The sequence below is a fragment of the Haematobia irritans genome, chromosome 3 (assembly GCF_050003625.1).
Source record: "Haematobia irritans isolate KBUSLIRL chromosome 3, ASM5000362v1, whole genome shotgun sequence".
In the NCBI taxonomy this organism is placed as follows: domain Eukaryota; kingdom Metazoa; phylum Arthropoda; class Insecta; order Diptera; family Muscidae; genus Haematobia; species Haematobia irritans.
In genome coordinates this window covers 12,576,503-12,589,470 of record NC_134399.1, presented here as the reverse complement: position 1 = coordinate 12,589,470, position 12,968 = coordinate 12,576,503, and positions in this window count along the sequence as shown.

The following is a 12,968-nucleotide window of genomic DNA, read 5'->3' as shown; positions in this document are numbered from 1 at the left end:
TGTAGGAAATTTTTTAAAAATTGTATTCCTATAGAACAGTTGGTCACAATTTTATTTTTATAGAAAATTTTGACTAAATTTTATTTCTATAGAAAATTTTGTCAAAATTTTATTTCTATAGAAAATTTTGTCAAAATTTTATTTCTATAGAAAATTTTGTCAAAATTTTATTTCTATAGAAAATTTTGTCAAAATTTTATTTCCATAGAAAATTTTGTCAAAATTTTATTTCCATAGAAAATTTTGTCACAATTTTATTTCTATAGAAAATTTTGTCAAAATTTTATTTCTGTAGAAAATTTTATTAAAATATTATATCTATAGAAATTCATCTCAAAAGATTTTTTTAATTTCTATAGAATATTTTGTCAAATTTTTATTTCAATAGATAATTATGCCAAAAATTTATTTCAAAAGAAAATGTTTGCAAAATCTTAATTCTATAGAAAATTTTGTCAAAATTTTATTACTATAGAATATTTTGTCTAAATTTTATTTCTATAGAAAATTTTGTCAAAATTTTATTTCTATAGAAAATTTTGTCAAAATTTTATTTCTATAGAAAATTTTGTCAAAATTTTACTTCTATAGAAAAGTTTGTCAAAATTTTATTTCTATAGAACATTTTGTCAAAATTTTATTTCTATAGAACATTTTGTCAACATTTTATTTCTGTAGGAAATTTTGTCAAAATTTTATTCCTATAGAAAATTTGGTCACAATTTTATTTCTATAGAACATTTTGTCAAAATGTTATTTCTATAGAAAATTTTGTCCAAATTTTGTTACTATAGAATATTTTTTCAAAATTTTATTTCCATAGAAAACTTTGGAAAAATTTTATTTCTTTAGAAAATTTTGTCAACATTTTATTTCTATAGAAAATTTCTTCAAAATTATATTTCCTTAGAAACTTTTGTCAAAGTTTTATTTCTATAGAAATTCTTCTCAAAAGATTTTTTTCTCAAAATTTAATTTCTATAGAATACTTTGTAAAATTTTTATTTCAATAGATAATTATGCCAAAATTTTATTTCAAAAGAAAATGTTTGTAAAATTTTGTTTCTATAGAAAATTTTGTCATAATTTTATTACTATAAAATATTTTGTCAATATTTTGTTTCTATACAAAAATGTTATTGCTATAGAAAATGTTGTCAAAAAAAATGTTGTATCGAAAATTTTGTTAAAATTTTATTTCTATAGAAAATTTTGCCAAAATTTTATTTTTATAGAAATTTTGTCAAATTTTTATTTCTATAGAAAATTTTATTTCCATAGAAAATTTTATCAAAGTTCTATTTCTATAGAACATTTTGTCAATATTTTATTTATAGAAAATTTTGTCAAATTTTTATTTCAATAGATAATTATGACAAAATTTTATTTCAAAAGAAAATGTTTGCAAACTTTTTTTCTATAGAAAATTTTGTCAAAATTTTATTACTGTAGAATATTTTGTCAACATTTTATTTCTATACAAAATTTTGTCAAAATTTTATTGCTATCGAAAATTTTGTCAACATTTTATTTCTATCGAAAATTTTCTTAAAATTTTATTTCTATAGAAAATTTTGCCAAAATTTAATTTCTATAGAATATTTTGTAAAATTTTTATTTCAATAGATAATTATGCCAAAATTTTATTTCAATAGAAAATGTTTGCAAAATTTTATTTCTATAGAAAATGTCAAAAATTATTTCTATAGAATATTTTGTCAATATATTATTTCTATACAAAATTTTGTCAAAATTTTATTACAATAGACTATTTGGTCAACATTTTATTTCTATTCAAAATTTTGTCAAAATTTTATTGCTATAGAAAATTTTGCAAAATTTTATTTCTATCGAAAATTTTATTAAAATTTTATTTCTATAGAAAATTTTGCCAAAATTTTATTTTTATAGAAATTTTGTCAAATTTTTATTTCTATAGAAAATTTCTTCAAAATTTTATTTCCATAAAATATTTTATCAAAGTTTTATTTCTATAGCACATTTTGTCAAAATTTTATATTTAAACCAAATTTTATCAAAATTTAATTTTTATAGAAAATTTTGTCAAAATTTGATTACTATAGAATATTTTGTCAAAATTTTATTTCTATACAAAATTTTGTCAAAATTTTATTTCTATCGAAAATTTTGTTAAAATTTTATTTCTATAGAAAATTTTGCCAAAATTTTATTTTATAGAAAATTTTGTCAAATTTTTATTTCTACAGAAAATTTCTTCAAAATTTTATTTTCATAGAAAATTTTATCAATATAGAAAATTTTATCAAAATTTTATTTTTATAGAAAATTTGTCAAAATTTTATTTTTACAGAAAATTTTGTCAAAATTTTATTTCTATAGAACATTTTGTCAAAACTTTATTTCTGCAGGAAATTTTGTCAAAATTTTATTCCTATAGAAAATTTGGTCACAATTTTATTTCTATAGAAAATTTTGTCAATATGTTATTTCTATAAAAAATTTCGTCAAAATTTTATTTCTATAGAAAATTTTATTAAAATTTCAATTCTTTAGAAAATTTTGTCAAAATTTTATTTCTATAAAAATTTTATCGAAATTGTATTTCTATGAAAGTTTTTCTCAAAATTGTATTTCTATAAAAAGAGTTTTGTTATGAAAATTTTCTCAAAATTTTATTTCTATAGAAAATTTCGTCAAAATTTTATTTCTATAGAAAAAAAAATCTACCAAATCTTGCAAAATCTACAAAAACATCAAGAATTTAACCAAACAGTAAAAAATCTACCCTTTGTAGTAGAATTCCACGAACTGTGGCAACAGTGCTTGGTTTTGAATTTTAATTTAACATCCCTATTGGAGTGCAATATCAAAATTTAGAATTTTGATTTATTCGAATTGGCTACCTTTGGGACGAATTGTGGCCTTCAAAAGATTCTGCGATATTTTGACCCATTCCCTGTGTAATGACGTCTTGACATCATAACGATCATGTGGTAAAAAAAGAGCACTTGATTTTAGCTGTGAGAAGGAATTTCGACCTTTAGAAAATATATCCGAATAATGCAATGAAGATAAAGAAAATTCTGTGATAAAAATTTAATAATTAGCTTTGATCATAGTACTTTAAAAATTGGGGATTCCCCGCTTGCTTGTCTTATTTTCAAAATTAAAAAAAAATAATATCGACTTCTGATCAACTGGGCAAGATTTTCTGAAAAATCGATAAAATTGTCGAATTTATTTGATCCCTCATAATTTTGTGAAGGGGACTTTTCCACCATTTTTGAAGACTGAGGTTTTCCGACATCTGGGGGAAGGACTGGGTAACCTGCCTCCAATATTATTTGGTAATGAAAGTTTCTGCTGGGTATAAACTTTGTCTCGACCAAACTTTCCATCGTTCTTTTGGTTGTTTTTCCCCTCCAAGTTTATTTTATTTACAATCATCTCAATAATGTATTTTTTATAGTGTGATTTCATAAATCATTGTTTGAAATTTATATGGCACTCAAGGACTTGATAAGGATTCTTTAGCCCTACCCCACCAAAAAAAAGGAAACTCCTTCAAAAATGCATGACTCTTCAAGAAACGAATAAACCAAAATTTTATTATCCATAATTTACCATTTCTCTGCAACAAAGAAAATTCGTTTTTTTTTTCTTTTTTCCCCCTAAACAATGTTGGCATGAAGTGTTTAGAAAGCCCCCGCTTTAGGGATACTCATTCAAATGGCAATGCCAAAGGATATCCTTTTCTCCTTTTCAATATCCTTTCCTTCATTTTTTTTTTTTTTGTTGAGCAGGGAAAAAGAAAACAATAAAATTCTCATTAAATATTCATATATGACGAAGACAATGAGATGTTGAAGAAATCTTCAAGTTTTCGTTGAATTGCTAACAATGTAGTGGGGGAAAGAACAACAACCAAAATCATTTAGTGAAAAAGCGATGAATGTATGATTTATGATTGATGTGATTTTGATGGTAAGTGATGGTGGCAGTGTGAGTTGGGGTGTATGAAGTGTAGAGATTGAATATAAGAAAACACTCATAAAATTTTGATTAGACCATAACAAACGGAAGGTGGTGATAATGGAGCGGAATTGTCCGATAGGAAACAAAAAATAATGTGAGCATTAAAAATCAAAAAGTAGTGTTCTTTGGTCGTTCTAAGGGCTACGATTATAGAGCTTGTTCATAATAATACGAAACTGAGAAACCAAAAATTTTGTAGCAGACTTTTAGGCGCTCATAGATATTTCGCTAAAGGCATAGAACAGCTGATTGCTTTAATAAACGGTTACCACAGTAGGTTCAACTCTACCAAACATGGTAGATTTTTTTACTTTTTGGTAGAATTCTATGTTTGGTTGATTTTGCAAAATAGAAATATAGAAATAAAATTTTTACAAAATTTTCTATAGAAATAAAATTTTGACAAAATTTTTTATAGAAATAAAATTTTCTCAAATTAAAATTTTGAAAAAAAATTTTCTATAGAAATAAAATTTTGACAAAATTTTCTATAGAACTAAAATAGTGATAATTTTCTATAGAAATAAAATTTTGATAAAATGTTCTATAAAAATAAATTTTTGACAAAATTTTATATAAAATAAAAATTTGGCAAAATGTTGACTAAATTTTCTATAGTAATAAAGTTTTGACAAAATTTTCTATACAAATGCAATTTTCTATAGAAATAAAATTTTGACAAAATTTTCTATACACTGTTAGAAAATTATGTTTTTCATATGTTCCGATATAAACAAAATGTTTTTCGGGCACAATTTTAAAACACAATATAATTAAGTGCAAACATGTAATGTTCCTAAACTAAGACTAAACGTTTGGGATATCCATGTTAATATGTTCGAATATATTATGTTTGAGGCATGAATGTTTCATAAAAATCATATGTGTGAACGCAAACATATATAAATTTACAAATTTCGACTAAACATACATATGTTGTAATATTTTATTCAAAGCGACTGAGAGAGTATAGAGAAAGAAATAGATATGAAAACCGGGAGAGTTGACGAAAGATATCAACATAACACAGCGAAAGAATCAAAAGAGAACAATTTCTGTTAAACCGCTTGTATGTTGTTTCGGAAAACTGTTTTATGATAAGGCCAAAAATTTGATATGCTTAAGTCTAAATATTATTTAATAGACATTCGGAACCAAGAGAATAGACATTTGAAAAACAAACAGCATATGTTTTCGCCTTGAGAGCAGCATTTTATGTCTGTGTGGACATGTGTTTTGTTTATCATTTTGGCATTATGGACACAATATTTTTCTTGGTTCGTTAAAATAAATCAGGGGTCTTCATAAAAATAACGAAAGGGCACTATACTCTTTTTAGTGTTGGGACAGTAAAATGAAATAAGGAGGAAATAGTGAAAAATTACACAGTAAAATGTATAAAAACAAAGTTTAGTTGCTCTTTATTAATAAGTAGTCCACGAGGAGTTGACCGACACCTTCAAATATAAAAGCGGGCATTAAGTTCGAGTTTTGCAGCTAAAACAATTTAAAAAGATTATTTTCTTTAAAATGAATTATTAAAGAAAAATAAAAAAGCGATGGTGTTAAATGCTAGTAAAAAACTGTTCACGCCTAAATAAATTTATGTTTATATTATAAAATTATTTATGTATGTTTATACTCGACTCCACGTTCTTCTTTTGTTGGCATTTTTGAATTCCTTCCATAGAGTTTTTTGTTACAAAATTGTTATTTTTGCAATAAAAAAAAAAATAATATTTTATCAAAAAATAAGTCAATTTCGTGTATATTTATATATTCGGTCGGAGCAGGGATTGAACCCACGACCCTTTGCATGCAAGGCAGACATGCTAACCACTGCTCCACGTGGCCAACAAATGTATGTTTCTATTCAATAATGTTATGTTTACATGGGATCGTGGGCGCTGCAAACTATCCTATATAAACTTAACTGACTAGATTTTCTGACTAAATTTTCTATAGCAATAAAATATTGTTAAAATCTTAACAAAATTTTCTATAGAAATAAAATGTTGACAAAACTTTCTATAGAAATAACATTTTGACAATATTTTCTATAGTAATAAAATTTGGACAAAATTTTCTATAGAACTAAAATTTTGAAAAAATTTTCTAAAGAACTAAAGTGTTTGACAAAATTTTCTACAAAAATGAATTTTGAGAAAATTTTCAACAAAAACAAAATTTTGAACAAAATTTTCTATAGAAATAAAAATTTGACAAAATTTTCTATAGAAATATAATTTTGAGAAAAATTTTTACAGAAGTAAAATTTTGACAAAATTTTCTATAGAAATAAAATTTTGACAAAAATATTTATGGATATAAAATTATGACTAAATTTTCGATAGCAATAAAATATTAATAAAATTTTTACAAAATGTTCTATAGAAATAAAATTTTAACAAAATTTTCTAGAGAACTAAAAATTTTGACTTAATTTTCTATAGCAATAAAATATTGATAAAATTTTGACAAAATTTTCAATAGAAATAAAATTTTAACAAAATTTTCTATAGAACTAAACATTTTGACAAAATTTTCTATAGAAAAAAAGTTTGACAAAATTGTCTATAGAAATATTTTTTATTTTTTATTCTGGCTAAATTTTCTATAGCAATAAAATATTGATAAAATGTTGACAATATTTTCTATAGAAATAAAATTTTACAAAAAGTTCCTATAGAACTAAACGTTTTAACAAAATTTTCCATAGAAATAAAGTTTGACAAAATTGTCTATAGAAATAAAATTGTGACAAAATTTTATTTCTATAGAAAATTTTTGCAACATTTTATTTCTATAGAAAATGTTTGCAAAATTTCGACAATATTTACAATAGAAAAAAAATGTTGACAAAATTTTTTACAGACGTAAAATTTTGACAAAATTTTCTATAGAAATAAAGTTTTGACAAAATAGTTTATGGATATAAAACATTGACCAAATTTGACAAAATGTTGACTAAATTTTCTATAGTAATAAAATGTTGATAATATTTTCTATAGTAATAAAATGTTGATAATATTTTCTATAGAAATAAAATGTTGACTAAATTTTCTATAGAAATAACATTTTGACAAAATTTTCTATAGAAATAAAATTTTGACAAAATTTTCTATAGAAATAAAATTTTGACAAAATTTTCTATAGAAATAAAATTTTGACAAAATTTTCTATTTTCTGAGAAAATTTTCTATAGGAGTCAAATTTTGACAAAATTTCCTATAGAAATAAAATTTTGACAACATTTTCTATAGAAATTTAATTTTGAGAAAATTTTCTATTGAAATGAAATTTGGACAAGAATTTTCTATTGAAATGAAATTTGGAGAAGAATTTTCTATATAAATAATATTTTGCAAAAAATTTCTACGGAAATAAAATTTTCAATAAAAACAAAATTTTGAGAAAATTTTCTATAGAAATAAAATATTGCAAAAATTTTCTGTAGAAATAAAATTTTGCAAAAATTTTCTATAGAAATACAATTTTGACAAAATTTTCTATAGAAATAAAATTTTGACAAAATTTTCTATAGAAATAAAATTTTGACAAAATTTTCTATAGAAATAAAATGTTGACAAAATTTTCTATAAAAATAAAATTTTGACAAAATTTTTTATGGATATAAAATTCTGACTAAATTTTCGACAGTAATAAAATATTGATAAAATTTTAACAAAATTTTCTATAGAAATTAAATTTTAACAAAATTTTCTATAGAAATAAAATTTTAACAAAATTTTCTATAGAACTAAAAATTTTGACTAAATTTTCTATAGAAATAAAGTTTTGACAAAATTCTTTATAGAAAAAAATTTTTAAGAAAATTTTCTTTAGCAACAAAATTTTGACAAAATTAGAAATACAATTGACAAGATTTTGTATAGAAATAAAATTTTGACTAAAAATTTCCATAGAAATAAAACTTTGACAAAATTTTATAAAATAAATATAAAATTTTTACAAATTTTTCTATAGAAATATAATGTTGACAAAATTTTCCATGGAAATAAAATTTTGACAAAATTTTCTATAGAAATAAAACTTTGACAAAATTTTCTATAGAAATAAAATTTTGGCAAAATTTTCTATAGAAAAAAAATTGACAACATTTTCTATAGAAATAAAATTTTGTCATAATTTTATTTCTATAGAAAATTTTGTCAAAGTTTTATTTCTATAGAAAATTTTGTCAAAATTTTATTTCCATGGAAAATTTTGTCAACATTATATTTCTATAGAGATGACATTTGCCATAATTTTTCATAGAAATAAAATTTTGACAATATTTTTTATAGAAATAAAATTTTGATTTTTTTTTTAAGTTTTGTAGAATTCTGTTAAATTTTTCTTGAAATTTTGGTATATTATTTTTGGCGCGAGTGACATTTTTGCTATTTTTACTCAAATTTTAACCTTCAAACTACGAAATTTTCTTTATTATTGTAATACCGTTTAGCTAAATTTTTCTAAAATTAAGCTAAATTTCTAAAAGTAACCAAATTTGTCCTTCCTGGTGGTTTGACTGTTTTTTAAGTGTGGCGCTGTAGGCTATAATCATGAAAATTTTGTCAGTATATCCAATTTCATTGTTTTTTGTGTTTAATAAATCCTGGTATATTTTCCCTGAAATTAACTCCTTTGTTAAAATATTTTTTATCAAAATTGACCAGAATTCCCTAAACTTTAAGCTTTCACTTCACATGGTGACCATTTTTCTATATTTTCCATTAATTTTATCATTGGACCTGGACAAAACATCTCGTAACAAAAATTCCCCCCTGGAAAAATAAAAATTTTATACAAACAATTAAGTTTGCTCATAAAAACACTTTTCTAAACTAATTTAAAGTTAATTTTTGGAAAGCATCAAAGCAAAACAATATTACTCTCCATAGCAACCAACTCTTGCTAAAAACGAAAAAAAAACAACAGCAAAAAAGAACTAAGGAAAAAGTCATCATTTGATGTAATTAAAACTCCATTCCCTTGGTCATCACCACCACCACCACTACCTCATCTCTATTTGTGGCCCATTCCACATGACAATTCTGGGCCAAGGTCTAAAGAAAAATACATTAAAATAGTTTGCCTTTTTCCGGCTGTGTGATAATTTTCCTTGATAAGTTTATCCTTTACGCTCTTCGGAGAGCAGCATAAAGCAGACCAGTAAACGAGGATATTTTGTCACGACTACTAGGAAAGAAGTGTAGAACAAAATAGCCCTCCGCACCTCATTATTATACACGAAGCACATACACACACTCTCTCTTACACTAGAGTCTGAGTAGACCGGAAACAGCCGGATCTAAAGTTTCTCATTAAAAAGTTGTTGCTGCCTTAAAATTGTATTATGCTCAGTTCAGAGCTTTGTAATGGACAAACACGAAGCATATTTATTCCAGTAAAATGATGCCTATGGATATGGAAGAGACATATTATGGTTCGAAGGTAGTAATGATAAAGAATAAAGCTCTAATTATGCTGATGGTATGGCCAAAGGAATATCTGCAGAAAAAAGGATATCTGTGTCCTCGAGATAATGTAGGTCAAATTGGAGTCACTTCCTATTTTTCTTTAATCCAATTTCAACTCAAAAGAGAGGACTATAGTCATTGAAAGTAAATGCACATTAATCGAATATGCTATCTTGGTTATAGGCCCACAGAGAAAATGTTGTCAAAATATTATTTCTATAGAAAATTTTCTCAAAATGTTATTTCTGTACAAAATTTTGGCAAAATTTTATTTCTATAGAAAAATTTGTAAAAATTTTATTTCTATAGAAAATTTTGTCAAAATGTTATTTTTGTAAAAGATTTTGTCAAAATTTTATTCCCCAAGAAAATTTTTGCAAAATTTTATTTCTGTAGAAAATTTAGTCAAAATTTTATTTTTTAACAATTTTGTCAGAGGTGCGGCCAATGGTGTGTAGGTTCCATGGTTGGGTATCTGTCAAAATTGTATTTCTTCAGAACATTTTGTCAAAATTTTATTTCTATAAAAATAAAATTTTGCAAAAATTTTCTATAGAAATGAAATTTTGCAAAAATTTTCTATAGAAATAAAATTTTGTAAAAATTTTCTATAGAAATAAAATTTTGTAAAAATTTTCTATAGAAAAAAAATTTTGACAACATTTTCCATAGAAATAAAATTTTGACAAAACTTTCTATAGAAATAAAATTTTGACAAAATTTTCCACAGAAATAAAATTATGACAAAATTTTCTATAGAAATAAAATTTTTGACAGAAAAAAGTTTTAAGAGAAAAAATGTTGAAATAACATTTTGACAAAATTTTTTTATAGAAATAAAATCTTGACAAAATTTTCCATAGAAACAAAATTTTGACAAAAATTTCCATAGAAATAAAATTTTGACAACATTTTCGATAGCAATAAAATTTTGACAAAATTTTGCACAGAAATAAAATTTTGAAAAAGTTTTATGTAGGTTAGGTGGCGGCCCGATGTTTCAGGCCCACTTAGACTATTCCGTCCATTGTGATACCACATTAGTGAACTTCTCTCTTATCACTGAATTCTGCCCGATTCCATGTTAAGCTCAATGACAAGGGCCCTCCTTTTTATAGCCGTGTCCGAACGGCGTTCCACATTGCAGTGAAACTACTTAGAGAAGCTTTGAAACCCTCAGAAATGTCACCAGCATTACTGAGGTGGGACAATCCACCGCTGAAAAACTTTTTGGTGTTCGGTCGAAGTAGGAATCGAACCCACGACCTTGTGTATGCAACCATGCTAACCATTGCACCACGGTGGCTCCCAGAAGTTAAAAAGAAATATTATCTTGACAAAATTTTCTATAGAAATAAAATTTTGACAAATTTTTTTTATAGAAATGAAATTTTAACAAAATCTTCTATAGAAATGAAATTTTGAGAAAATTTTCTATGGAATTACAATTGTGATTTTATTAAAGTTTGGAAGATTTTTGTAAAATTTCTCTTCAAAATTTGTTAGATAAATTTTGGCGCGAGTGGCAACCGTGTTGATAACAAAAAATAAACTAAATTCAAATCTTTTACCAAATAGTTCATAATTTCTTAAAACTTGTAAATTTTTCCATGAGTGGTCCCATCTTAAACTTCCTATGGCACTACGAAATTTTCTTTATGAAAATTTTGTCAAAATTTTATTTCTATAGTAAATTTTGTCAAAATTTTATTCATATAGAAAATTTTGTCAAAATTTTATTTCTATAGAAAATTGTCTCAAAATTTTATTTCTATAGAAAATTTTGTCAAAATTTTATTTCTATAGAAAATTTTGTCAAAATTTTATTTCTATAGAAAATTTTGTCAAAATTTTATTTCTATAGAAAACTTTGTCAAAATTTTATTTCTATAGAATTTTTTTTTTTCAAAATCTCATTTCTATACAATATTTTGTCAAAATTTTATTTCCATAGCAAATGTTGTAAAAATTTTATTTCTCTAGAAAATGTTGTAAAAATTTAATTTCTATCGACAATTTTGTCAAAATTTTATTTGTATAGAAAATTTTGTCAAAATTTTATTTCTATAGAAATTTTTGTCAAAATTTTATTTGTATCGAAAATTTTGTCAAAATTTTATTTTTATAGAAATTTTTTTCAAAATTTCATTTCCATAGAAAAATTTGTCAAAATTTCATTTCTTTAGAAAATTTTGTCAACATTTCATTTCTATAGAAAATTTTGTCAAAATTTTATTTCTATAGAAAATTTTGTCAAAATTTTTTTTCTTAGACATTTTTTTCAAAAATTTCATTTCTATAGAAAATTTTGTCAAAATTTTATTTCTATGGAAAATTTTGTCAAAATTTTATTTCTATAAAAAATTTTGTTAAAATTTCATTTCTGTAGAAAATTTTGTCAAGATTTTACTCCTATCGAAAATTTTGTCAAAATTTTATTTCTATAGAAATTTTTTTCAAAATTTCATTTCTATAGAAAATTTTGTCAAAATTTTATTTCTATAGAAAATGTTATAAAAATTTTATTTCTATACAATATTTTGTCAAAATTTTATTTCTATAAAAAATTTTGTTAAAATTTTATTTCTGTAGAAAATTTTGACAAGATTTTACTCCTATCGAAAATTTTGTCAAAATTTTATTTCTATAGAAATTTTTTTCAAAATTCCATTTCTATAGAAAATTTTGTCAAAATTTTATTTCTATAGAAAATGTTATGAAAATTTTATTTCTATACAATATTTTGTCAAAATTTTATTTCTATAAAAAATTTTGTTAAAATTTTATTTCTGTAGAAAATTTTGTCAAGATTTTACTCCTATCGAAAATTTTGTCAAAATTTTATTTCTATAGAAATTTTTTTCAAAATTTCATTTCTATAGAAAATTTTGTCAAAATTTTATTTCTATAGAAAATGTTGTAAAAATTTTATTTCTCTAAAAAATTTTGTAAAAAATTAATTTCTATCGACAATTTTGACAAAATTTTATTTCTGTCGACAATTTTTTCAAAATTTTATTTCTATAGAAATTTTTTTCAAAATTTCATTTCCATAGAAAATTTTGTCAAAATTTCATTTCTATAGCAAATGTTGTCAAAATTTTATTTGTATAGAAAATTTTGTCAAAATTTTATTTCTATAGAAATTTTTTCAAAATTTTATTTCTATAAAAAATGTTGTTAAAATTTTATTTCTATAGAAAATTTTGTCAAAATTTTACTTCTATAGAAAATTTTGTCAAAATTTTATTTCTATAGAAATTTTTTTCAAAATTTCATTTCTATCGAAAATTTTGTCAAAATTTTATTTCTATAGCAAATGTTGTAAAAATTTTATTTCTCTAAAAAATTTTGTAAAAAATTAATTTCTATCGACAATTTTGACAAAATTTTATTTCTGTCGACAATTTTTTCAAAATTTTATTTCTATAGAAAATTTTGTCAAAATTTTATTTCTATAAAAAA